The following is a 27916-nucleotide window of genomic DNA, read 5'->3' on the forward strand; positions in this document are numbered from 1 at the left end:
CAGCTGCTACATTTGGAAATGGGAATGCCACTTTCAGCTCCTCTTATGCAGGGTGCATCCACCACCTCGCACCAGCAGATGGAGAACTCGGTCAGGAATCAGCAGAGTGTCAGAGCCCGCAGATGGGAAAATGTGAAGCTTTAGCATTTCCATCAACAAGCGTCTTCACTCCTTTCACATAACATTTATTTTCTGTAAATAACTTTTTTCTGTTTTTCAGCACTCACAACACTGAAACAGAATTATTTTAGGTATTTGGTAATTTTGTATTCTTGGCATTATATGATAGCTGAAGTTATTGCAATATCACAACATTTTCTACTGATGACACCCACCAAGTGTCTCAGCTTCAATAATGGTTATCACACACAATCTCAAAGGCAAGAACAGAAAAGGTGTGGTTGACACTGTGACACTGAGGTAAAAAGAGGAGAGGAGAAATGGAGTCTCCTCTCAAGAATGAGACACAGCAAAAACAGTGGCTATTTGGCAGCGCAGTTGAAGGCTACATCTCATTCCATATACACTGCCCCTGTCTGAAGAAGGCAACATTAGGTCGATGACCATGATGGTGTTTGCTTTTTAGGCATCTTGTTTTGGTTTGCTTTCATTAGTACTCTACTCTGCACACTACAGCTACAGGAAGGCAAAAATGCTGCTCAAATGGAAAGTATTTTTGTTCAAAAACAAAAAATGCCCTGGGATGTGAAAGAAATAGATCTTTTCATGAGGAGTCTCCTTTTGTACTGCAGAGGAATACTTTTTGATAGTTCATTTTCCTCCAATGTTTTTATGTTCATAAACTTTTACTTATTTAGTAAAAATACTACTACTAGCAGAGGTGATAGGTATTTTAAGCACACAAAAGAAAACATCTCAGAAGCCATTTTAGCACAGCTGGAGAAGAATGGTAAGTTAGTCAAATCTTTCTTGTGACAGTTGACCCAGGACCAAGATAAAAACAGCAGAGCATACTATGATAAAACTTTCTACATAGCTAAATGCTCACCAGAAATCCTGGGAAGCTCCCTCATGTAAAAACTGAAACTCGTGCAGTTCACAAAGAGAACAAGCAGAATTCTGATGCCTACAATACCAAGAGGTATAGCAACTTCAAAAAAGATGAAGGTTTGTCAAGTTAACAAAAAGCAGCTATTGGTTTTAGGCTTAAGCAACCTCTGGAATACAGAAGCCAACAGAAATTATAGTGTAGGAGTTAAAATTCCAGTATAATCTTTATAAAAAAGCTAATTCACTTAGTAAAACCAACAATCTTCATTTCTCATTCTGCACTACTCATGAATTTATTTTCAGAAGTTGAAACTCTATCTTGAAGTTTCTTATGTTCACAATAAAAATGAAATGGAAACACACTTTACAATCTCTGTAACAATCCACACTAGTATGTAACACCACCTCTGACCTGCTTCTCACCTAAATGTAACCAATTTCAGCAAAATATCTTAAATCATTTCTGGGTGGTTTTTGATGTTTTTTCATGATATTTTTTGGCTATGTGGCTAAGAAATATGACAAAATTTGAGTACATTTTGATTCTTCATTATTTTATAAGATAAGCAAAACTCTTAGCTGAGAAGTTAGTAACAAGGTATAAGGTTACCCAAGTTTTTTTGCCAGCTTTTACAGAGATGTAAGTTTTGCACGTTTCAGAATTTCTACAAATGTATTTGCACTTCATGTTAATTTCCTGGGCCACTAAGGACTTGCCCACTCTCTTAAATACAGTTTAAATACTGTCCTAGCAGTATTAATTTGCCAGACAGAACCTCAATGACATTGCTACATGCATATGATGTCAAGTATCTTAAAATTTAGTATCTTGTAATACCAACACAACCTGTCTCCATATAGATAACTACTCAGAAAGACTTGAGCCAACTGACTTGATCCTTACTTTGTTTTAAAGAATGGAAAATAGAAAATAGAATAACATATGTAATCAGGCATATTTGCAGTCTCCTCACAACTATTTTCACTAACACATCAGGTTGGAGAAGCATGACACTGAATCAGGAGTGTGATACATTACTGTAAACTGATACACAGAATACAGCTTGGTGAATCCTCTCTCTTCCCTTTGAGAGGGAGAAGACAACAAGAAGTCACTGATCTGTCCATTAATATTAGGATCCATGGTTCAGTTTCCTCAAAAAGGAAAATTCTGTGACTGGCAGTAGAGGGGAAATAACCATGGATGCACACACACAGGCCTGAAACACTTCAGCCAATTTAACAGTTTCAGTTTACTCATGGCAAACATCAGCAACATCGCTCTAATCAGCGGGGATTTAAAGTTCCCCAGGCTACCAATCAAGTATCAGACATACTCCTTTCTGTCCACACTCAATACATGACACCCCTGCAGCTGTTATGAACTCAAGATTGCGTTTTGCCTGTCGTCATCCCATCCAATGACTCCTACAACCACAGAACTCCATTTTCAGTTACCTTCCCTTCTTCTCCCAAGTATTATAATAGTGACTCACACAAGGAAATTCAAACTCAAACTGCAGAGCTGAGTTTAAGATTTCAGCAGGAGCTTTCAAACAAACAATATGACTGATGAGGATGTGAAAGGAAAAGAATAATTCTAATATTACTTTCACCCATTAAAGCCTAGAGAAAACCAAAACATGATGTATGTGCAGACAGTAACTGCAATAGGTGACTACAAAATTAAGAATAAAATACGGGACACACAGATATTTTGGAATTAAGTCTCCATAAACATTTTTTTAAAAGTTTAACACCCATACCTTGCTGCTAAACTGATACTAAAGGCAGCAAAAACTATAAGTGCTTTGGCAACTCCCCTACTAGAACCACCTTCTCTCCCACAGCTATTTGTTTTGTCACTCCAAGCAGCTATGAAAGAAGACCTGTTGTTTTTAGGCTATATGATGCTACTTGGTGCATTAAGGAAAACTCTACTGAGAATGCTGCATGTTTTTGAAGTCTATACTCTAAACTAATCTTACTTAAAAACATTCACTTCTAAACTGCTGTTGAGTGGGTCACTTCAAGAAGCTCTTCCAGTTAAACAGACACAAGTACAAAACCAAGTACAGTCGGCTCCAGTGCAGTGCACACCACAGAGAATACTTCAAAGATCTTTGCAATAATGCAATGGAACAAAAAATAGACCCCAGGATTAGTGTTAAGTCAAATGAATGTAAACAGCCACAACTACTGACTTAACCTGAATTGCATTGACCTACTTGGGCAGAAAATGTTTGTCAAGTCTGATGTAAGCTTAAGCCCTGATCTTCCTGTTAGAGCTTTCAACAGCTGTTTATACAAGATTCCAGGTATCTGCCTGCTCTCACTTCCTCCACCTGCCTTCACCTGAACATGCTGAACAGCAGACATGGGGCTGCATTTCTCTCAAAAGAGGTACTGAGACTTATGGAACTCCACAAACGTATGAGCAGTGACAAGCATATAAGCACATGATCAAATGAATTTAACCTTGGTAGCTACACAAGGGCATGATTTTGGACTAACTTGCTGAGTAGCTACTGATTTTTTTTATTTTTTTTAATATTGAGACAGTTCACAGGAATTTGAGTAAAATAAATAATAAAACAACATAAAATTTTGTTAGGTTTTTTTGTGTTTGTTTATTTTTCTCTGTTTTTTGAACTAGGAGACATTCCTTTCTTGGTCTACGCTGTCTCTTGTATTTTGTTCTTGTTATCTGAAATTTTACCTACCCTCTTCAAACCATACCAAGGACTGAATGCTGAAAGGAACATTTTTCTATACATAGTTCTGTATGTCAGACCTGTTCTCAGGTATGTTGATAGAGGCCTGAAAATCCATTACCTTTTATTACAAAGCAAAGCAAACAATCCTACATACTTCTTGGACTAAAATTTTTATGTGCAGCTTAACCTCACATCCTGACTTAGCTCTCTTTATTGCTTAAATTCTGGGCAACCAAAAACTTTTCCAGAAGCTGAGCCTCTCAGGCTTCAGGAGCAGTTTCTTCTTCAAACAGACTCGTTAATTGCTATAGGTAAACTGGTGATTACCTCTCAACAGGTTGCATGTAAACCTTTATGGCTCAATGAACATTAGCTCTGCCCTGATTCTGAGTGCCATGTAGTGTACCATCAATTCAGACTTCAAAGTAACAAATGTTTTTCTTCCCAAAACATTTCCTGTTTCTTAGTTGTAAGAGAATGCGCAAAATGCTCTCATCTCTGGGGAGCCTAAGATGGCTTCATGACCTTTCAAAGTTCCATTAAAGATCTAAGCAAAGGATATCAGTTTAACCCAATGTCTAACACGCAGAAGGATCACCTATCCTTCCTCTGATACTGCTGTCCATGGCAGAACCTGGCAGGCCTCTTCTAGCATATTTTGTAAAGGTCTCAGCTCCTGAGAGGTGTGCCTACAGCTCTGCCTATTCCCAGGCCACAACTATTTTTAGTTTGTCCGGTATAAAGTAGCCAAAGAGCTTTACCACAGACTGGTTGGGAGAAAGGGGAAAAATGAAAAGCCTCTCTTGAGGGCCTAACAGACCCATAGAAACAGGAGGTACCAGGTAATAGCTCTGTGTTCACTGCCTAAAGTATCAGGACTTCAAAAGAGATATGAATCAATGTTGTTTCATACATACAGATGTCTGATATTCACTGAGCCTGTCTCAGGCACCTGTTTTGCATATGAGAAACTGCTGCCTGTGCACATATTTCACAAATTAGTAGGCTGCAAAATGACCAGGCTGCAAAAGTCATTGCCACAATACACAGCTTTGTGGAAGGATATTTAACAGAGAGTATTCATTTCAACAGGTTCATATGAGCCAGAACAGGTAAATGTTAAGAATCAGAAGAGCTGCAGAGTGGAGTATGAAAAGAACTGGTTCTTGTAGATCTAATTCTGTTTAGCCTGAAAAGGCAAAAGGCAGAGAAGTGACACAAACATTTCTGCACATTTTAAAATTGTGATCACTTTCCATCCAAGATATCTTAACATTTAAAGAACAAGTGAAATAGTCAATTTTTTTAAAACAAAACTTGTTTCTCTTCATGAAAGAAGATGGTTAATAATTTAGTTTGGGTGATTGGAACATAAAAACAATGCTCCTTTACTTGGAGTAACCTTAAGAGAGTAACCAGTAACAACTGGGGGATGGGGAGAGAGAATCCTCTTTTACAATGAAGTACCAAGCAGGTTTTATATGAGAACTGAAACATATTTTCCTAACTTTTTACCATAAAAGTTATAGTTCTTAAGCAGATCAAGTCACACTTCATGTAACTTTGACTAAGCAAAATGTAGCCCATGACAAAATTTTCACTGTTTCAGCCAGTACTAAAGTTCAAAAACTTACTGCACATAAACATTTCAAGTTATTTAAATAACTCACTTCTTGCAGTAACAGAACAACATACGCCTGTTGCCTTTAGCAAAAGAAAATAGAAATGAGGTCAAGTGTAAAAATAGAATATAGTTGCATTCCTGACACTTGAAACCTCATCTTGGAGCTATGCATTTACTTCAGTCTCTACAAAAAAAAAAAAAAAAAAAAAAAAAAAAAAGGCTGAATTGAAAACCAAAAATATCAACCAATTTTACCAACCTCCAAGTACACTAAAATATTTTGGTTTCTAATTTTCAGAAGTTTATCTAAAATCTTCAAAATAGCACACAATAATCACAGCATAAATAACTTAAATACTGTATTAGCATGAAGTTTACCTTCACAGCCTGAGAATCTCAACTTTTATCTATTATACATCCTCTTCTTATGAGATGCTAAATAAATACAATTTAAGGAAAAAATAAACCCCTACTCTTCTTTGCTTGATTCTTAAAACATTATAGTGCAATATGACAGTATGCTTTGAGAAGTTATTTTATCATAAATTACATTTTAATTACAAAATAACATTTTTATCTTATAATTCTCAAGAGAGAAGAATGAGTAAAGTCTACTCCTGTTTCCTGCTTCTGTTCCTTAGAACCATTAAACAAAATTCTTTCACTGATGCAATCTTCCAGAAACATCACACTGAAATCACGATTTTTTTCAAATATAACTTGTTTACTAACACTTGTACACTGAGATAGAACTGAGTTAGTTCTATCTTGTCAAAGAAGGCAGTGGATATCTACCCCACTTTCTTCTTTTTAATCCCCAAATCCTGCATATCCAAAAGCTTTAGACTTTAAGGATCTATATCATAATTTGTCTCAGTCTCCACACATACCATGAATCCATGAACAGCGCAATCTAAAAATTATGTGACTTTGTCCATAAATCTCTATCACTTAAGACTTCCACTACTTACTTTATATAAACCAGAGATCAACATTCCTTTCATGGTTCTAACCAAAAGAGAGTGATGATTTATCAAAACTTTCAAAACATACGAAACAAATACAAACTATACCTCTATTAAAATTCTACCAAAAAGTCTCCAGTCATCCAGGGAAAAAAAAAAAATCAACACTTTAGTTTACAATATAAAAGGTTACAGCATTAATACTGCTATCAAAGTCTGTTTCACAAAGCTTCATGCAGATATTCTCCCTGCATTGAGGTAATGTTTCAAAGTATTGCATTTGTAACAGTATCACTAATTTATACCTCTGTGGCCAGTTAGTACCTTCTACTTTAAATTTTCTACACAGATGGCAAATGATTAAACAGATTACTTGCTTGCACATATCAAAGTTAACCTTGTTGGGGTACATGATAGGAAACTGTTCTGCACACAAAGGAGCAGGGGTGCACTTACCAGTGGGGGAAACACACGTGAACACCCTGACCCAGGCTACCATCGGCTCCCTCCACACTCCCACCACCGCCATCTATCTCCAAGGCATTTCTCAGATCCAAAGGTGTGACACACACAGAGCTACAAAAGTTATCATGGAGTGCAGGGGAAAGAGACTTGGGGACGGCACAAGTCCTGTGAGAGGATGCTTGGGGGAGGAACCAGAGGTGAGGAAAGGGAAAAATCACAGTGACCAGAGGAGAAACAAGCCTGGAAAAGCCAAGGCTATGGTGACAAGAGAGACAGGTCACCTGTAAGCAAGCTGCAGGTCAGTATGTGTGTCCAGCTGTGCCCTGCCTATCCTGACTGTTAATCTCTGTTTGCAACTCCTTCTTGGGCCTCTGCCTGGTTCCCACGTGCATCTACAAGACATGAGCCACAAGGGCTGGTGGGTCTGTGGTGCCAGCAAAGCAGGGTGTGACCTTCTGCAGGTCCAGGTGTAATCCACAAGCTGGACTGGCCAGCAAACTGAAAGAGTGGCCTTGGAACTGGGACAGGACACTCTGGCTGAGTGAGGCAGCTGAGAGAGCTGGCTGCTGGACGAACAAAGAACGGTCCAAGGTGAGCTGCTGGACAATCTGTGGTGTTTGGGATTGGCAGCTGAGCATGTGCACATGTGCAAGAGCTAATGGGGCACAAACAGGCCAAAGAGCTCCAGGGTAGAATGAGTGCCTAAACCCAGCAACTGGGAAGATTCATAATATATACACCTATGTGTTTGCAGACATTCAGCTTGGCCATCCACAAAGAGGAACAGGATGAGGCTGTTTGTGCTTGCATTAGTGCTGTTTCCAGTGTTGGTGTAGAGGCAAATTATATATATACATGTTGAATACACGTGTTTGCTGCTGAGAATACGTGCTTAGCCTCACAACTGGCAGCAACTAACAGAGAGGACAGTCTTAAGCTGTGCCAATGGAAATATAGGTTGGATATAAGGAAAAAAATTTTTAGAAAGAGTAATAACAAACTGGAATGGCCTGCCTGGGAGGTGGTGGAGTCACATCCCTGGATGTGTTTAAAGAAGGACTGGATGTGGCACTCATGGTTTAGGTGTTAGGGCTGGGTTGGACTCGATGATCTTGAAAGTCTCTCTCAACCTGGTGATTCTGTGTGTGCAACTCATTGGACCTGAGGCCATGGGCACCTAAACTAAAAACTAGAAAGACTTGAACAAAACTACTTACAGGCCTCCTTTAAAAGCACAAACCAAAATACATAAGCACATTTTAAACTTGAAAATGTTTCTGAATTACTGGTTTTGTCTTGAGGTATGAATCAAGTACTACTGTAAATGTGGCTGCAAAGTTATAATTTACTTACAGCACCAACAATGGCAGATGTCATCTGGAAGGGATTTGGAGCATTTGTGAAAGCTTGAAGCATTCCAAGGTATTCATGCAAACACTCCAGGAAGAAATGGAACTTGAGAATCTTTTATCATGGCCTATACAGCAGCTGTGCACTTGCACAGCTCAAGATAATCATCATTCCCACAACGTTACTGTATCAGGTTTTTTGCAGTCATACAAAGCACATGGTTTTCACCTGACAGAAGTGTAGTTTACAGATATAACACAAGAGGCTGCTACACTCACACAACCTGATGTAGTTATATCATGGACAACTCGTTTATCCAGAGCATACCAGAATGGAGAAGTCAAATTTTACACTGACTTTTTCTGACAACTGAATTACTTCAGAAAACATCACGGAATCTCAGGAAACTTGGCAGTAATGAGTCTTAGTCATGATGAATGCATAATTAACTGAAGCAAATAATGAGAGACTAAGGCCTATGGGATTTTATAATACTGCAGATGTCAGCTCAGCAGAAGTCAAAGAAACTCAGCAGCTCAATTTTTCTGTGTCCTTCCAATTTCACTGACTCTCTGACCGCAGCAACACCAAATTTAGAGTTTCTTGAAAGAAGAACACAGCAAAGCTTAACAAGCTGGAGTACACTGAATGGAAGGAAAACCACAGTTCATTCCCAAAAGGGTGAAGGAAACAGTTTTGCAAATAAAGAGCAGGATCATGTGCCCAGCAGCAGAAGAGCCAGCGAAACCCCACCCACCAGAATCCAACAAGAACTACAAGAGTAAACAAGAACTTCATGAGTCCTGGGCAAAGATTTTCAAATGAAAATCAAATCCTTTGATGGCAAACTGATGTACCAGTAGAAATACAGCATTCCTGATCAGCTGAAGTTATTAGTACTACAGAAATATTAGCCATTTGTCAAAATTTAACATCTTCTTTAGCAGCTGCTTTGGAGTTCAGTCTTTCAGCAATGCTGACTTGCATTCATTTGAGTCATATCTTTCAAGCAAAAACCACTGTTCTGAAAATATGATTAAGAGGATAGTGGCTCCCACAATCATCTCTTTTGTTAATTTTGATATACAGACAATGATACAACAGCACAATCATCCTGACTGGGTTGAGTAGTATTACTTGTCTTTTTCTTTTATATGTCAAGAAAATCACATGGTAATTCCCAAATACCTGCTAAAAACATTAGCTATTGAAATAAAAAAATCTCTATATAGTAATCACATCTCATTTACTGCCAACCACACTGCCCTAATTCCTCTTTCAATATTAAAACAACCACTTAAAGGAACTAAGCCTTTTGTTTGGGACAGGGATGCCACAGGTATATCAATTGCTGTGATTCACCAGCTGACTTTTAATATAAACAATTCCAATTACTCTCACTTCACTTACAAAAAACACACATTGATACAGAAATCTGCTTTTGGAGAGGCAGATTTGCCTTTGTTAAAATATGAACAAATCAATGTCACCTCTGAGACGATCTCTTTGAACTCTAGTTCCTTTTCACTGCTGAAGAGAGCTCATAACAAATTCTATTTGTTTTGTTTGAAGGATGGTACCAATACACACTTTTAATAGTTACACTCCTTTTGTGTCTACAATATTGCTGAATACTGCCTTTCACTACATCTTAAACTAGTATTTTAGAACAACTCTGATTTGACTCTAACTCTTACCACTAAATCTAAAATGACACTTGTAGACATCAGCTGGGAAAAAAAAAATCTTCCCAGTGACAGATGCCTCCTGGAGGAACATTATCCAGTATTACAAAGTTGTCACTATTCATCCTGAAAATAGTTTTCAAGATTGCTTAATTTGCCGTTAGAAACATGCACCTATCACTTCAGACTTTTAACAAATCGATTGTTAAAAAAAGGGAAGAAATAATTATGATTACTGACAGCTTTAATAGAACTTATCTATTTAGAAATCATGCAAAGGTTTTGTAATAAAAACAGCAAGCTTTTGGTGCTTGCCATGTGACTCGAGTGCTCAAACACAGACCTCTAGTGCTATTTTAGGTGTTCATGCTAACTATTGGCTTCTTGGCCGGTGCTACAGCAACAATTAGTGCTAAATAAAACAGAAAACTCTTCTGCCCACATCCTGTCTTTGCTTCTCTGCAAGCAAGTCAGAGGAGCTGTTCTCTCTGTGTGACTTAAGACCGCTTTGAAAGGAGCCGAACAGTTGGGACTGGTAAAGCAACCAGATAAAAGGCATTATTGGCCAAAAGAGACCAGAAGAGCAAACCTGGAGACACTGACTTGTAACTAGGTCTGTCATCACCATGTTCTAACAGCATTCAGAACAGAGATGCTGTTTACAGTCTTTACACTGCCACAGAATTGATTGGTTGTCCATGTGTGTCCCTGAACACCTGCTATCTCCAGTAAAGCATGCATGTCAGCAACCAGGACAAGGGCTCTCTTCTCTAACTGCTCAGCTACCTCTACTTCAGATTTATCCTATCTGCCATCTGGGGTTTTTTTGATACTTCAAATAATGTAGGCCTTTAGTAAATCCTCTCGTATCTAACAGCTCCATGCTGACAACTCAGATGCCCTACAGCACCTCCATGTAAATGTCTTTCATTCGGGATTCAAAACATCTCACGTCCTTATCAAACCACTTGATATAAAGCCTGCTACCTTTTAAACTTGATTTTAAGGTTTTGTTGTCAAATTCTGAACTGTTTCCTTAAACAAGTTTTTCAACATTAATTCCATTTGTATTCTTTTACACCCTAGAAACACAACAAATCCAACTTTGTTTTGCAACTGTATGCTGAGCAAATACTACTTTGAGAAAATCAAGTGAAATGCAATATTTGAGAGGCATTCCAAACCTCACCGGTTGTCACCTTAACAACACTCAGAGTATCTTAAACCCCCAACTGCCTGCAACTCATGGAGCTTAATACTCTACACTTGTAAAGGAAGATCTTTACATACTTTCTTCACTAAACATCAACAAAACAAAGCCAGAGCTCCAAAGCCAGCCTTCATAAAGCGCATTCTCTAAGCAGAAGGCTCCAAGTATTCTTCTGCCCCAAGACAGCCCCTCTAAGAAGAGCAGTTCTACAGTAATTCCCCACCCTAGAACTTCACCTTAGGAGAACACACCAGAATCTGTAGCCTGAGTTCCCACGGTGAGTCCTGATGTCACATCTAATCTCTTTTAGGGCTGTGGAGTTCATCTTTTTTTGTTTAAGTGCTCTGTAAGGACCTCTAAACCAGTGTCTTTTCCTCACAATAAAGGACAATTTATACTTCTGTGCTTCAATTTAAAGGACTGCTAAAATTAATTAAGAAATATGTCACATACCAACTGTAGCCACGATGTACAAGTGATAAAGACCCTACAGTTGTTTTCCAGGCCCGTTTCCAATCCTAAAGGTTCCAGTTCTTTTCTTCTTTCCAAAACCAAGTTTCTTTGGACTAATTGCCATTTTTAAGGACATCTTTGGTTACAGTTTACTCTTATGTCTTACTTTCAACATTTCCCATAAGCTTCTGTTCAGAAGTATATTCAGCAAGAATCCACACACATACATTCCATCAGTATTCCAAGCTCCTTGAGGTTAACACCACTGGTTTTGACTTAGCAACACTTTTTCTGAAACATGAAGTAGGCAATGACATACCAGGACAAAAAGGACAAAAAACCAACACCACTCTTCCGAATGCCAGCCAGCTATCTTTCAGTTCTGCAAAAAACCATATTCAGCATCCTGAGCTGCTATAAAGTCTATCCTTTCTTCAAGGAACAGAAGTCCAGCCCAAATTTAATAACACAGCAGCCAGAAACTGCTTTAAGAGCTTGCATGAAGGAGGCCTGAAGGCTTTCATTAACATCCAGTGCATACAAATAAGTCCCAAAGGAATTGGAGCACAGTAGTTATTTCCTGATGCTCTCATGTAATTATACCCATAATATTTGATATAACTACCACACTTCAGTCCCTGTAACTCCATAAATCATGAAGCAGAACAGTGCGAACACAGCTCTGCAAAGCAGATACCTTAAAAGAATTCTCCATCCAAAAAATCCACACTTGTTGGTTGGAGAGGATGAAGCATGCAGATCAACTACTGGAAGATTCCTGGAGTGCCTTAGGCCAGTCACATACCTAATTATTCATTTGCAAAGCATAATTGCACATATATTCTACCCACTTTTGCTTTGAGGAGTTTACATTCTAAGTAGATAAAATAAATGAGATTATATTAAACGTCTGCATTCAAGAGTGCCAAGTGCTGGAGACTTCAAGGTATTCTTCTTACACAGAGAGCTGATTAACCATCAGCTACAGAATGTCACTTTCAGTTCAGCAGGGTAGAACAGCAAATCTCTGTGACATTCCTACGGAAAATGGGAACAAAGCGGGGAAATTACAAGAACAGGTACATGTAAAGACACCTCTCATCCAGAAAAAATGACTGTATTCTCAGGTGTTTCTCCCCATGCACCTAAGACTGGCATGAGCATTACCAAAATGCTTAATATTTCAGAACTGCTTTTAATGTATTTGTTCTGGAGAGCTTTTGAAACACCTGACATAAACCTTTCTGAGACACTGCATGGGGAAATTTTATTGCCTGGTTCTGGGAGGAAAAAAACAAGAACCATGCACTACCATGCACCTGCAGTAGGAATTCTGTGCTAACATCTTTTAGCATTAAGAGACATTTGTATTAATGTTTTTAAAATTTGCCCTAAGATTTCCACCTGCACTGGTACCATGCATAAGAAGCCTATTTTTAGCTTCAGAATACACACTTCCCATCTCAAAGCACTTCAAGTTTACAGACACACAGCCAAGCGACTGCTCTGGTATGGTACAGCACAGGCATGGAAAACTACAATACATGCCTGACACTGAGCTCCTATTCTTAGGTCTCCTATTAGGCAGAAGCCTCTTCAAAAGGAGCTGCAGGTTGGGGCAGTCACTGACAAGCGAACAGAAGACTAAACAATAAAAACCACTAAACTGCCAAGATCATGATTATAAAAATGACAACATTTCATAACTTATAAATAGAATGCTGCAAAATTGAAACTGGCCAGTCACATACCTAAAGCAAGTCATGACACAGATTAGATTAAGAAAATCCAGAGAGAAGGCCAATAAGAGAGGTAGGAAGATTTTTACAAGAATTCTAGAGTGAAGATCAGAGATTATGCAGGGAAGGAACCTAACCCTGCACAAACACAGTGATAAAATTTGTCCATCCAGGATTGTTCAGTATTACATACACTTTTCTGTTTCTGCAATTTCATTATATCCTCCCCACTGCAGATCTCCCAACAACATCCAATTGTATTTTCTAGCATTTCTGAGGGACACTGACTGTTGTAAAGAACATCTGGATAAGTGTCCATCTCCAAAGCCCTCATTGTGGCTCTCTGACCTCACTCACATACTTGCAACATTTCTATCATTATATTTATTCTCCCAAAGTCAGTTAAAACACCAACAGATCTGTCACATGTTTTTCCACCTACATATCCAAAATACTTTTCAAACTTTCCCAACAAATCAGGCAGGAGTTCTGCAGAAGACAGCTCCATTTATCCAAGCCTGATTCCTTCCAGAGAACAGCTGCCCAGAGTAAGGTAATGATCCTGCTGGGGGAAGAAAAAGCATATCACACGTTCATTTGCAAGCAAAATGGATTAAGGTTACAAAAACATTCTCACCACACTTCACTGTAATTTACTAACTCTAAGCACTGGATGTTTTGCGTCTTGCATCTTAAAAAGCATTCTCTCTAACACAGAGGTCATATGGTCAAGAGGAATTGGGCAGCTTCATTAATTTGCTGAAATGCTGACTGGCCTTATTCTGGGTATTTTTTGTGTGTGTCACAATGTTTGTTGCCCTTTACGAGAAGAAACCTTAGCTTTTTGCTAAAGTCTGCAGTTCAACTGTGCTTGACTTATTACTTGACAGGAGTAAAAAAAAAAATACCCCGCAGAAGAACACTAACTATGTAGTCACTGGCAAGTACTGCAAGGACACAAGCATTTTCCATACGCAGGAGCAGTTTACTATTTTCATAAAGAATTTCTTATCAAACAGGCAACCCCCCAATTCTTCCACCTTAGGTGCTTGTTTCCATTTTTGGTGTTGTTGATTGGTTGGGTTTTGGGGGAGTTTTTTTGGTTGTTTGTTTGTTTGATTTTTTTTTTTGGGGGGGGGAATGCGCGGGGGGGTTTTTTGCCTTTTTTTTTTTTTTTTTTTTTTTAATGACAGAGCTGCACAAAGCAGGCCCAGGCTGCTGACTGAGTATCAAATAAATGCCAAGATTCCTTCCCCCTCTGCCCTCCCTTCCCTTTCCTGCAACTTCAGAGCGAGCCGCTGACAGCTGCCGAGGCGGGGGGAGGGAGGGCAGCGGACGGAGGGCAGACGGACCCGCACAGGCACTGCAGAAGGTGGCCCGAGGTTTCGGGCCCAGGAGGAATCCCATTAACACCGCAGACCGCAGCTCGGCTACAGACGTGACCCCAGGACGCCTCCTCGAGTAGATAACAACAAAGAAAACAGACGGGAGGAGGTGGCAGCCCCGGAGCCAGTTCCTGCTCCTCCCCTTACTCTTCTCCCAGCCAAAACAGAGAGCACAATATAAACACAGACAAAATGTGCGTTTATGGCCAAGCGGGGGGCAGAGGCAGCTTTCCCCTTTCCCCCGGCGGCTGCGGCCAGGAATGCTCTCCGACCGACTCCCCCCGGCCTGCGGCCCAAAAGCCAAGTTATCGCGCATTTCACACACTTTATTTATGTAAACAAAGTGTCTTCCGCTCGCTGCAGCCGCACCACCTCCTCCACTCCCAAAAGGAGGAATACCCTTCATTAGCCCACGGGTTTTTTCTCGAAACAAAACAAAACGTTGTATCACACACCCCTCAATGATGCCTCGGCCTGGAAGACGCAGCCCCCACAAGACCCTGAGGTTGTAAACAGCGACAGCGAAAAAAGCAACCAAGCCCAAACAAACCAAGCCCAAACAAACCAAGCCCAAACAAATCCCCCAAAACGCAGGCTCCCCTTCTCACAGCGTTTCCTCAAAGGCAAAAGGCACAGCCGTCCTGGGGGGAGGCAGGCGCTGCCCTCACCTTGCCTGTGCCACCATCCCCCGCCTGGATCCCGAGCTGCAACCTTCTCTCCTGTCCCCGTCCTCTCACAGCTGCCCAGGCCCGCGGCAGCTATACCAACCTCCTCTCCTCCTCCCAGCCCGTTTTGGGCCAGAGATTATTTATTACGCAGACGGCGCGAAGGGTGGCAGGGGTCGGGCAGAGGAGGAGGAGGAGGCGGAGGAAGAAGAAGGGGCTGCCAAGGGCGTACGCACAGAGCCTGTCCTGTCTGTCCCCAGGGCGAGCCCTGGCCCTGTCCCGGCTGCACGAAAACAACCCCCCCCGCCCCATCCCCCCATCCCCGCGCCTGCGTGCGGGGCCCGCAGACAATGGGCACCGGAGCGCCCGGGGAGCCGGCCAAGGGCAGGGGCCGGAGGGCAGGGGCCGCAGGGCCGCATTCTCCCCCTCCCCCGCCGCAACCCACCGTCCCGGCCGTCCGACGGGGCCTCCGCGCCGCACAGCGCGGCCGGAGCGCGGTCCTGTCCGCCCCCGCGGAGTGCGGGACACTCACCCGTTCCGCAGCGGGCCCGGACCCTGTGCTGGGCGGCACTGGCGAGACCCGCCTGGGGGATGGTGGGGGGGGCGAGAACTGCAGGCAAGAGAGAGCTCTCCGGCCGGGCGCGGGCGAAGGGCCGAGCGAGCGGAGGTCGGGGCTGCGCGGTGCGTTCGGCGGCGGTGCCGGTGCCAGTGGCGGTGCGAGGGACGGGACGGGACGGGACGGGCGGGGGAGGCGGGGCCCGACAGCTGAGAGGATGTAAACATAGCGTCACGTGACCCCGCCCCCCGCGCGCGGGGCCGCCGGGCGGGGCGAGCGAGCGCTGCGCCGGCTCCGCGCCCGGCCCTGATTGGCCGCTCGTCACCGGCCGCCCCGGGGTCGCGGGGGTCGCGCGCTGCTGCCCTTCCCTCCCCCGCTGTCCCTGTCCCTGTCCCTGGGCGGGAAGCGCTGGCACTGCCGAGCCCCGGCCCTCCTGTCCCCCGCGGGCCGCCCGGCACAGACGGCAGCACCGTGTTCGCTTGCGGGAGGGCCGAGCCGCGGGGGGAGGAGCGGCGGCGGCTCCGCGGGTGGGCGGCGGGGGTCACGCAGCCGCGCCGGAGGCCCGGATTTAAAAACATGCGCAAGGTGCCCCCGGTGCCCGACCGAAATAGCTCCGCTCTCCCCGGGCCTCCGCGCCTTGTGGCGTTCTCGCCTTTCTCAGGGGATGCGGCGGCTCTGCAGGACCCTTGTGTAGGGCCTCTCGTAAGGGGGGCTCGAAAGGTCTCCCCACGCCACGAGAGAATGGCCTCAGGCCGAAAAATAGTTTGGAAAACTACAGGAAGTAAGAGACATCACGGGGAAAGCTCAGAGAAATCATTAGACATGTCAGAAAACATCTAAAGGGGGGCTGAACAGATGGTAAAAGGTCTAGAGGAGATGCCACATGAAGAACAGCTGAGGTCACTTGGCCTGTTCAGCCTGGGGGAGACCAGACAGCACTCGGCAGATTCCATGGGAAGCAGAGGGGGGTCACTTGGTTTCTTTCTGGTCACCGGTGAAGATGTTGTGGAGGTTTTGGTTGGATATTAGGAAAAGTTTTTTCATACTGAAGGTTGTGGAGAACTGGCACGGGCTCCCCAGTTAAGTGGTTAGGGCACTAAGTCTGTCATAAGTGTTTGGACAACACAGTCCAGCCTATGGTGTGATTCTTGGTGTGGGCCTTTGCAGGGCCAGGAGTTTGACTTTGGTAATCCTTGTGTACGCCTTTCAACTCAGGATATTCTATATGATTTTATGAAATTTGGGAAAGGAAGAAGTACTGTGGAAGGAAGTAGACATAAATAAGTGGAAAGTCAGGGAAGCCTGAGGTCCCAGTGCAGGTTTGAAGCCCACGGTGATGAAGTGTTGGGTCATTCTGAGCCCTGGTCTCAGGTGATGTTTCTTAGGCATTGTCTCATATTTGTTTTGGTAAGGATTAATGATGTGGGATTTGGAGAGTCAGTGGAGAAAGTAGGCTTGGCTGGTGTTTGGAAAAATTAAGAGTTATACGGTTATCAGGACTTGTAGTAACTTGGCTAATCTGTTTTCCTTGCAAAAAGGAACAAGAAATGCCTGAGGTCAGTATCAGAAAAGGGATGACATTCACACTTCAGGAACAGTGAGTTCATATTCACCAAACGATCAGGCAAAAGGTGAAGTACTTAGGGATTTCATGCTAGTGCATATGAAACCTGCAGATGTAGAGTGGCTGTTATAATAAAATTAATTTAGACAACTTGTAGACATTTACAATGATAATTTAATCTGGAGTGTTGTAAGCACTGAGTGTTTTGTGAAATGCAACTGAGAGGCATAAAGTTTTGAGCTTTAGCCAAAGTCTGAGTAGTGGTGGAACAGGTTTTCTAACTAAAAGTCCTGAGAATTGAAGAACATGAAAGTGTAGTTGGTAGGAGGCCAGGAGTGAATGTTACTCTGTTGGGGGGCAGGATTAGTTAATCTTGGAGCACACAATGGTTGTAGATATCAATAACTGAGATGAAGAGAATTGGCAGTATAAGGGGTAACGTTTCTGTTAGGCTGGGAGTCAGAAATAATCTCCTGTCAGTTGACCTGAGTGATTCAAATAGTGCTGCAAATTGTCACCCTATTAGGGGTGTAACTGATGGCTCCTTGAATGAGAGAAATAGAAGGGAGAATAAACACATAAATTCAATTTTTACATTGAAATATGCCTTGCATCAATAAACAAATAATTTTTGCTAGCTTTGAGTATTGTAAGTTTATTAAGAATTTTTAGTTAGATGTGATAAGTGTGTGTATATCCCTGCCTATTATATGTGTGAGGGTTTCCTGGTTTTGATTCCTTCTCTTGCCATCACATCCTAGCTATTCTTGTGCCTGAGCAGTATGTAGTAATTGCCTGTCAGACAAGGTGCACTTAATCAGTGTTCAATCAGGACAGAAGTTATGGCCATGTTTTGCTCATTCAGTTTTAAGAGAATTTTTCAGATAACTCTTTTTTCCTCTGTAAATTATCATGCTTGGACTGATGCTGTTTCTTTCCATTTGCAGTTAACATGGACATATATTTAGGAAGGCCATTCTGCCATCTTCTTTCAGAGCTGAAAAGGAGCTTCGCTGTTCAAGTCTAGCAGAAAACTTTACTTGAGCATGCATAGTTCTCCAAATCTGTTCTAACGCCTGTCCATCCATTGTCAAAAAAGAAGTAAGATGTGTATTTTCTGATGCAGTATGTAACTTCTGCATCTTGAGATGAAAGATATTTATTGTCATGTTATTTTGAATTTGAGATGTGCATCATTTAGGCAACCTTTGTTTTCATTTGAATGTAATTTAATAGTCTCAAAAAAAGCTAAAGTGTTATGTGACAGGCCCATCAAAGCTCTGTATAAGCTTGCTGAGTTCAAAACCCATATTTCCCACTTCTTAACTGAATGTAATTGAAATAATGAAACCCAATTCTTAACTGAAGCACAGTGAGCATCCTTTCACCCTAATAAAACAATGGGCTAGGCTGAAGTTCCCCCCAAACTTCATTATTCTGCGCAAGTTTTGTATCTGCAGATTTAAGCATAATTTACTTTTTCAGTATTTTGCCCTGCTGCTTTGTTATTTTTTCCATGATCATTCAGATAAAGTCTGAACTATGTGGAAGATTCCAGTGAATCTTCATTCTGTGCTTCTGGTGATGGTTATAACATTCAGGTATCTAGTAGATAAGTACTCAAGACTGCCATTTTTTAGATAAATTTGAAATTTGCTACCAGGGGTCATTAAGGTTAAGTATTTAGATTTAACTGTTACTGTAGTGAACAGAAAATTGGATATGCACAGCAATTTATAATGAAAACTGTTTCAAATAAAGATCATGTCATAAATACTGAGTAGGTGTTTTATTAGGCATATTTAATTTCTTATTTATGTAGAAAAAAGTTGTCCTTTAGACATATTTGCCTTCATTACAATGGCAATAGCTTAAAAGTAGAGTGCTGCAAATTACATTCCATGAATACACTTCTTTTTGGCATAAAGCTAGCAAATAATGCACCATTTGCATTGCTTATATTTTTTGCACACCTCTAATTAACGAAAACCATTTATATATCATTACATTTAAGGTACTTTGATTTGAATCAGTTTCAACTCTAGATTCTGTTGTTGAATAAGCATTTTCAAATATTTTTAAATGCTACAGGAAACATAAAACAATTATTGAAGTATTTTTCAGTAACATTTAATTTTAGACATATATTCTATTTTCTTAATCTAATAAATTTTTAATTTGTAAAATTTTTGGTGGAGCTTAAGCTGATAGTGTTTAAAATATTTTTTTTTAAGTTCTGCAATGCAATCTAATTTTACTAATGTTGTGACAGGATAACGTTTTGTAGGATTTCTTAAGGTTGGGATTATTCCTACCAAGTAAAGAACTTCTTTACTTCGTTGTTTAGCTCTGGAAAGTCAGTGCAAGGATAAGGATAAGAGACTTACACTTTAGCTCTACATGTAATTAGTTATTTCACACTGTGATGCATACATTTGTATGTTGACACAGCTTTTTAGAAAATATTCATACCTCATTGTCATTTTGAAGTAACTGTTTTATGATTCTGCTTTTTTTTCTTGTTCATTTTGCATGTAACTATTTTTTCTCTAGTTTCCACACTTATTAGATTTCCTTTCCCCAGACAAATTTCATTCTGTACTTTTGTTTCATCTTTAATTATCATGCATTTTAAAATTATAGTGGATTTCCTATCTCTATTTTATATACTCTCATGTTGATAACTTTGTGACACTTACCTTTTATCCACTGAACTCTTTCTTTGTCTTTTTAATTTTTCTTTTGATTGCCTTCTTTTATTCCCTTTGTTTTTGGTAGATTTTCTTTCCTGACAGACTTTGACCAGTTGGTTTTACAGGTGCAGAACTTAAAAGATGTGCTACAGAAGCAGCAGCTCCAGTTTTCAGACGTTGTCCTCTGCTCTCTACAGCAGATACCACTTCTGGCAATTGGATACTCACAGTGAGCACGTACTTCATGCTGTGTCACACATTCCAGTGGTGTAGTTTGTTGCAGGAATGAAATGGAGAAGTGATGCAGTGGCTTCCCCTGTCTTGCAGCCTTGGTCTTCCTGCATAACTGTATTATCTAAGAGAGTAAAAGTACTGTGTTACTGAAAAATAACACAAGTAATGCAAGGGAAAAAATAACGAAATAATTTCTGGAAAGCAGTTTCATTTGCCCTGAATTTTTGGCCTACCTTTCATGTTTTTTAAATGTTCTGGTTTTGCATTCTTTGCTCACAGATGTTGGAATGTACCTTCTGCAGCTTGCATCTGTATCCCAGCAGTTACCACGCCATTTCCAAAGGTTTGTAAGTAACGTTCAAGTTCCCAGGAGCAGAACTAGGTCATCCCTCAGAGAGTGCCAAGCCCAAGCTGAGTCCCCTCAGGCTGCATGTACAGGATGAACACACCCGTAGCTGAGCTGTAATGGACTGGTCAGAGTGTCACCTGCAGTCCCCATGATACAAGCCTGGCAAACGATCATCCATAGGCTGTTGATGTGGGCCTCTGGAGCCAGCAGCTGCACTTCTTTGAGGTGTGGCCTGGCTCTGAAAGCAGTTCAGTCACATTTTTACAATGTTGCTTTGACAGGTGAGACTGGAAAGATTTCACCTGTAAAACTGGTAAGATCTACATGCACAGTGTATAGTGTCTCTGCATCTTTGACCTTGTTAATCTGCAGTTTGGATAAACAAACCCAACATTACTGTCTTAGATAAAAGTGGTTGTATGCTAATTAAGCTTTAGATCAGAACATTTCCCAAAGTTACAGAGCTAGGTGATTGAAGAGAATGCCTTTAAAAGGAGTAAATCAACCTTTACTACAGGCCTTGTCTATGTCCCAGATTCCTTCATTGAGTATTCCTACTGGTCTTTAAGACTTGCCACTTTTTTTTTGAGATCTGCACACCCTTTCTTCTCTCTAGCCTCCTTCAGAGAGGCAGTTTGTTACTGTAACTTGCTAAGGCATTTTGAGTTTTTAGGGGTAGAGATTTTCATTGCTTAGATTTTGAAATGCACTTTTTGCAGATATAAATTGTATTAAGCAATTGAACAATGTTTTTAATGCTGTGCATCACAGTCATACTCCTCTGAATCACACCAAATAAAATGCACTGGGGTTTGAGTTACATGTATTTTTTTGGGATGCCTGTAATCTTATCTGTGCATCCCACCTCTCAAGCCATCTAAGTGGCCACAATTTTTATCAGCTTTGGTTAAAGAAATGTGATACAATGGTAGCAAAAATACCTTCTTTTGATGCCCCGAGTAGGCAGAAGTAGCAGTGATAATCTTCAAAAGTGATATGCCTGCATACAGCTGGTTAGGAGAGTGCATGAGGGTTTTTTGCCTTGCCATGAAATCCTCTGCTAAGGTGGTATTAGCACACTCAGCCCCTCTGCAGTAGGTTTTGGGAGAGCTTCTGGCAGTAGGAAAAGCATGGCATGGAGCTAGAAGTATCTTAGTTGTCAGAACATAAGCTGAGCTTGGTTCAGATTTTAAGACATTGAAAGCATGTACTAGAAAAAGAAAAATATTGAAACAATGAAATCCACATTTTAACTTAAAGATGCAAATGGGTGAATGAAATTAAGAAAGAGATTAAATGGAGTCTATGGCCATAGACACTGCTCTTAAGGATATGTCCCTCATAATCACCTATTTGGCCACCTTCAGATTACTCTTCCAATTTCTTGTGTGTGCCTTCCTGGTTTTTATTTATTCTCTTAAGAGCAAAGCTGAGGTTGTAGCAACAGAAGGGTTCCAGTGGCCTGTAGTCACTGCCAAGTGCTTAACTAAATGTTGCTTGTAAATATAACAAACTGAGCACACCTAGACAATGATTGACATACTACAAAATCCAGTCACACAATCAAATATTAAAATATCTTTTAGAATTTGGTACTAAGGCAAGTGTCAGTTATTTAGATTTCATGTATATTTTTTTTTCCATGACCCATGGTGGAAAAAGGAATGTCTTCCTTCAGCATTTCTGCTTTAAACCATTTGTAACCCATCTCAGAGGTATATTAGGATACAAAATGAATATGTGAGCAAAAAGTGTCATATATTATCACTTGTGTCCTCCTTATTGATTGTAAACTGCAAGCACGAGACATTCTCCATGGAAATATGTTGATTTGTCTCTAGATGTAGCTGACAGTGAGTCAACAACATACTCTTTGTGTCATCCTTTTCTTAAATCAATAGGGTGTTTTTCTAAATTTATGATGTTCTTTTTTTAGAAAGAACACAGTCCTTCAAACCAAGAGAAATTATATGCCTCCATGGTTAATACTTTAAAGACAGTCTGAGCTTTCCTTGAGTGAGTCATATTTAAAGGAGGTTGCTGTATTTATAGCAAATAAACAGCAGAAATACTATTTTGAAAATAAGAATTGTTTTCACTTTATTTTTGCCTGATATTCTTAATCAAATATGGAACAATTTGTAATTTAATTTATATGAATTAAAATTTAACTTGTGGAGGCTCTCCTCTGCATTTGGGCTGGTAATACCCTGTAGTGTATTAGTGTATACTAGTCCTGTTACTGATAGTCAGCTGGGCTACGTTCCATAATTTTGGAGGCTTTTAAGATCAGCTGATTACCAGATACTTGATAGTCTCCAAGTACTCTATTTCTTACATGCAACTTTTATCTTTAAGTAGGAAGGATGATGAAAGCTATCTGCATGTTGTAAATGTGTCAAAAAATGCTTCTAGTTCCATTTCTAACACATTTAATATTTTTGGCAAAGTGAGAAGGTTATGTTTATGTAATTTTTTCCCCTAACAGAATTTAAATCTCTTAATCAGTAGGATTGAGTTGTTAGAAACATAAACTTAGTCTTCTATTTATTTTATTAAAGCATCCTTTATCAACAGACTACCAAAAAGACAAGGAAAACATAATTTATTTTATAGATACTAAAAATATATTAATATTGATTAAGTTCATATTATATAAAATCCTCCAGTTAAATAATCTTTGTGAGACATGGACAAACATTACATTATATCCAACAGGCTTAGGAAAAGATTTGTGCTTAAGATGCAGCATGCAGGTTGCACTTGAAAAGTGTTCTAACAGAACATAATCTTTTCTTTTAGCCTCCTCCAAACTCCTTATGCTTTTAAAAAAAAGTATTATTGATTTTTCTTTTTTTCCAAATTTGGCAGAGGTTTAGCAATATTTTTTCCTTGTTTTTTGCCTTTTTGGATGATGCAGTTGGCTATTGTTAAGTCTTTGATATATGGGCAGATGACAAGGGGACCAGAAGTGTAACTTCATAACTGTGTCTGAGAAGCACATTATTTAGTAAGTTAGATGCAACTTCATTGTTAGGAGAGCTGCAAAGTATCTCTAGAGCAGATCTGTTCTCAGCCAATTAATTAGAGTGTTTTCTTAGAGTCCCTCATCTGCAGTTCTACACCACAGGCTTAGGTATACAGTGAAAGGAATTGAATGGCCTGAGTATTCTCCCATTTTATCCCCTGGCTCTTGGAGCAATTGTGAGAAAGGTAAAAACTTCTAGATGTTAGCTGGGTAAGATATGATCACTGAAATCAATTAATTGCCTATGGAGAACAATATATGTGTCTCTTTTTTGGCTACATGAGTCTCTCTGGCCATTTCTCCAGCTGTTTACCCTAACACGAGTGGCAAGATCTTTTCTGCCTTCAGCTGTTCTCATACAAAGCCATATAGATTGAAGCTTTGTTGTGGGCAGTGGGAGCTTCATACAAAGTTTATTAAAGAAGCCCTCCTATTGAGTCACAGGGTGCAGAAAGGACCCCTTTGCTCTCTAAACTTCTTCTTAGACAGGAGCCTGGATGTGGCTGGATACAAGCTTAGTCCCAGATTTGTCAACAGTTTATGTCTAAAGGATTATGTATGTGTAATTGAACTTTGCCCTGCAAGATTAAGGGTGGCAAACCAGATATATTTATATAAATATATATGATTTATTATGATAACAATTAGACAAAAAGATATTAATCAGAATTATTTATTAGACAGTATAGGAGTTATAGCAACTCTTATAATATAGTGCATTATAAAACAATGTACAAGCAATTATATTAAAGCACTTGTATTAAAGCTAGCAGAAACAATTATTAAATAGAGATTGGTGTTACTCACCCACACCTATGGCTGTGGGCAAATCTCTTTTGCTTAGCCTGGAGAAGTAACCTGGAGGGACATCTCCACTCATGGGAGGAACCTCCACACATACATTCCAAGAAGGAATGTGTTAGAAGACTCTGCTGCTAAAATATGGGACTGGGCTTTTATAGTATAGAGTGACTATCAGTCATATGTCTTCAGGCCAGCTGTGTCAGTTCAGCAGCTTTAGATAAGTTGTTGGTAATATCACTTCTTTATTCCTTTTTCTGGAAGTACTTTACAGTCCTACTACATCTTCATCTCACTATCAGAATGCTTAATTTTGGGATTGATAAGTCAGACTGGTTTCAACTTTATTCAACACCAAAAGCATCATGATGCCCCTTTCTTCATTTACCACTGGTAGCTTTGCAAACAGCATTGTTCAAGTTGCTTTAGCTCATTCTAGGCAGAGCATCCTGCAAGTGCATGTGCATGTTGGAGGAAGAGTTATTAGCAGATTTTGGAAAGGAGTGGCTAAAGTGAGAGAAGAATGCAAGATACTGAAGGCAAATCTTGTAACTGAGTATGCTCATAGTGAGTGGTAGATTTGAGCTGCTCCATGCACAGCTGTTTGCATGATATGCTGAATACTTTCAGAGGTCTCACTTCTAAGAGAGATTCATTTTGACAGGAATAGTGAGTGGCCACTGAGTACCAGCCAGTAGCAAGAGAAGGACTCCAAAGCTAAAGGGGAACCAAGAGCTGAGAGCAGCCACAGCATTGGATGAGCAGTGCTCTCATTGCCAGGGCACAGTCTGATCACACGTGAGCTGGATAAGCAAAGGAGAGTGGTAATAGCAATGGAGTTTATGGAGAGATCACAGAGCAAAAGCAAGGCAGTAAGCCAGAACACTGATGCGGAGGTGGGAGGTAACACCTCTAGGATAGAGCAACCTGAGGCTAACTGAATCTTCTCAGGCCACAGGCAGGGCTTGTGAGTGGACTCCCATAAGGAATATTACAGCCTCTTAGTGCACTGGACCATGACACTGAGCTTTTTAACTGATCAAGCTCAAGTGGAGCTCTTAAAATACATAACTTGGCAGGCCAAACTTTGCAGTGAAGACCTAATCACAGGGTGTAATAACCAGATGAAGGTTGTACTGATTTGTTGCGTTTAAAGTGTGCCAAGTTGAAAAGGTTCTGATAGTTTCAGCAGCCTTAGGTAGGCATTTGGTCTCTTTTGAAAATTATGTCTTACTGTTGTAATAAGAAATAGGTTTATAATCTCTCTCATTTTTTAAAAAATTTGGCCTAATACATCTATATTCATGTGCAAGACAGGGATGAGTAAGCTTGTGTTAAGCCTTGCGCAAATGCTGAAGGCCAGAATTTTCCCCTTAGTGCATACTGGTAGTAGTGGAAGATCTTGTTAAAGTCAGCTTGTTCTTGCATGCAACGACAGGACTGAACATTCTGTTCTCCAGAAGATCTGCATGAGTGCCTAAATCTCCACCCTTTAAATCATATGAAAGATTGTATCAGGGTGAGACAGTGGAAGAAGTTGCCCAGAGAAGCTGCAGATGCCCTGAACTGTTCAGAGCCATGGTGGATGGGGCTCTGAGTAACCTGGTTTTAGTGGGAACTCTGCTTGGCCATGGCAGGGAAGTTGAGCTAAGTCATCTCCAAGTTCGCTTCATTATATTGGTTCTCTGTTTCTTTCATCTTGCTTCTTGGCAATTCTCAATTTTCTACTAACCTAAATAAATAAAAAAACCTAACTAATCAACTCTTTGTCAATAAAAAAACTATAAATCTTCATCAGCCTTTAACTGTACTGCCCAATCTCAATTTTTTTTATACAATTATGTGAAAAGAAAAAGAAAAAAGCCTTGAAAAAACACAGGCATGAGAGAGTGTGAAAATTACTCTGCTGAAGTCTGTGACTTCTCAAGTAAAACGACAGCCTGAAATTAATGGGCAACACACCAGTGTGAGGGTATACCTTACAGAGCCTTTCTTCTTGAGTGCCTGTTGAGACTGTCAGTGGCAAGAAGGTGTTCAGGGAATCTAAGAAAAGCATAAATATTTTCTGCTAACAGTATGCTATGTATTATAATAGTGGCAGAATCTGGTCCTGGAACAATTAAAATCTCAGTATAAGAAAAAGAGCACAATTCTTCATTTTACATGCTAAGTTTGCCTCTGTATGACTTGATAGCTGCTACTGAAGGAGGTAAAAAGACAGTGATAATACAAAACTCATCTTCCTCCCCCAAGGTATGAACTGTATTTAACTCGTGCTTTTTTGCATTTTGTAGCATATAATTAATTGGAATTTGCACTCATGAGAATGTCTTACAGTGTATAGGTAGCAATGCGCTATTGCTAGGAAATGCTCACTAATTTTTATCTTTGGACTTGCTCTTTTTAAAGTCTGTATCTAGGTCATTTTTGGGTGCTTCAGTGCTTCACATAACCATTTCTTATTGAAAAAATAGAACTCAAAGCATACTCTATATCACAGCTAAATCTAGCAGTGGCAGGTAAACATGCATATTTAGATTGTGCCAGCATCAGCTTTGGTCAATGGACGTTTACACTGAAGTCTCACTTTGGCTTCTAAGTAGTTGTAAGTGCAGAACTCTGCTGATTTGATATACTTCTGTTCTCTGAAAATAAGGTTGATACTGTAGAATAGAAAATGAAGCTCAAGAACTTTCTTTTCTGTGAAAAAGTGTAGAAAGGAACAGGCTGCCCAGAGAGGTTGTGGGGTCTCCTGCTGTGGACGTATTCAAAAGCTGTCTGGACACAACATGTTCTAACTAAATGACCTCCAGTGGTCCATTGCAACCTTAACTGTTTGGTGAAAATAAATGGTGCTTTTTCTTGTTGTGTTTTGTTTTACCTGAATAAAGCTACTTGTATTTTTATACGATATAATAGAGAACTGAACCCATAATGTACACAAAGTTAGTAACTAAGACCTATGAATAGAATTATATCCAAATGATTTAAGTCTCTAGAACAACAGAAGTCTTTGGGCACTACCCAGCATGTAAGTAACCACATAGGTCAAACGTGTTTGACAAATGAAATTGTTTGGTATCCAGCTGGGTTCATGAGGATTCTTCAAATACATCTGTATTAAGGGTAAAATTTCATAGATATATATAAAAAAATAGGTGTACGATACAAACAATGACAGAATAAAACCACCCCACAGAACACAGATTATTTAATCTTGCTCCATTTTGTTCATACACATCTTTTAACATTAAAAACTTAGATGAAGGCTACTGTGTAGCTCTTCATATCTTCTATTATAGTGTTCTGCCTTCCAAAAGTTGCCAGAATCTTTAGATGAAGTTTTAGAATATTAAAAAAAAAAAAAATTACAATAATTTCCTGAACCTCAGCTGTGAAGAGGAAAGAGTAGGAGCATCTTA

The 27916-nt window shown here is 40.2% G+C and overlaps 1 protein-coding gene across 3 annotated transcripts in view; it reads right to left on the reverse strand.

Annotated features, from left to right (window-relative positions):
• The window catches only part of PCMTD1 (protein-L-isoaspartate (D-aspartate) O-methyltransferase domain containing 1), a 41000-nt gene extending 25063 nt beyond the window's left edge, over positions 1-15937 (reverse strand). The window contains exon 1 of one of the 3 annotated variants that reach the window (XM_083862598.1): positions 15802-15937. The gene's annotated coding sequence lies outside the window, so the exon portion shown is untranslated. Of the gene's footprint in view, positions 1-15272; positions 15483-15801 lie in introns of those variants that run through there. The other 2 variants (XM_083862600.1, XM_083862599.1) reach the window with 2 other exon arrangements.
• Between the last annotated feature and the right edge of the window lie 11979 nt (positions 15938-27916).

Source organism: Zosterops lateralis (genome assembly GCF_965231275.1).
Source record: "Zosterops lateralis genome assembly, chromosome: 1".
Taxonomy (NCBI): domain Eukaryota; kingdom Metazoa; phylum Chordata; class Aves; order Passeriformes; family Zosteropidae; genus Zosterops; species Zosterops lateralis.